The 531-nt window shown below is 39.0% G+C and overlaps 1 protein-coding gene across 10 annotated transcripts in view; it reads right to left on the bottom strand.

The window, feature by feature from the left end:
* Tnr (tenascin R) overlaps positions 1–531 on the bottom strand; it is a 408,001-nt gene that overhangs the window by 178,353 nt on the left and 229,117 nt on the right. The gene's annotated exons all lie outside the window — the stretch shown is intronic.

The raw sequence follows: 531 nt of genomic DNA, 5'->3' as shown, positions 1-531 counted from the left end.
GCAGAGGCAGGCGGATTTCTGAGTTCGAGGCCAGCCTGGTCTACAGATTGAGTCCAGGACAGCCAGGGCTACACAGAGAAACCCTGTCTCAAAAAAAAAAAAAACAAAAAAAAAACAAAAAAAAAACAAGCAAACAAAAAAAACAAAACAAACAAACAAACAAAAAAAACCCAAAAAACAAACAAAAAACCAAAAAACAAAAAACCCAACCAACCAATCAAAAAACAAACAAACAAAAAAACCAACCAACCCCCCTCCCCCCCCCCCAAAAATGGGCCTGCCAAGACGGTTCAGCAGGTAAAGGCACCTGTCTCCAAGCCTGATGACCTGGATTTGTGTCCCATGATCCACATGGCAGAAAGAAAGAACCAGTTCCCACAAGTTGTTCTGACTTCTATCTGTGTACCATGGTGTTGACTCCCAAGTAAATACAAAATATAATAGTTTATTTTAATACTTTGAAAACCTAATCAGACCCTCAAAGTCAAAGTTTTCAAATATGGATATCCACCAAAGATGTTGTGATTTTTC

The sequence above is a fragment of the Mus musculus genome, chromosome 1 (assembly GCF_000001635.26).
Source record: "Mus musculus strain C57BL/6J chromosome 1, GRCm38.p6 C57BL/6J".
Classification (NCBI taxonomy): domain Eukaryota; kingdom Metazoa; phylum Chordata; class Mammalia; order Rodentia; family Muridae; genus Mus; species Mus musculus.
The sequence above is the reverse complement of the archived record's forward strand: the minus strand, read 5'-3'. Positions and strand labels throughout refer to the sequence as shown.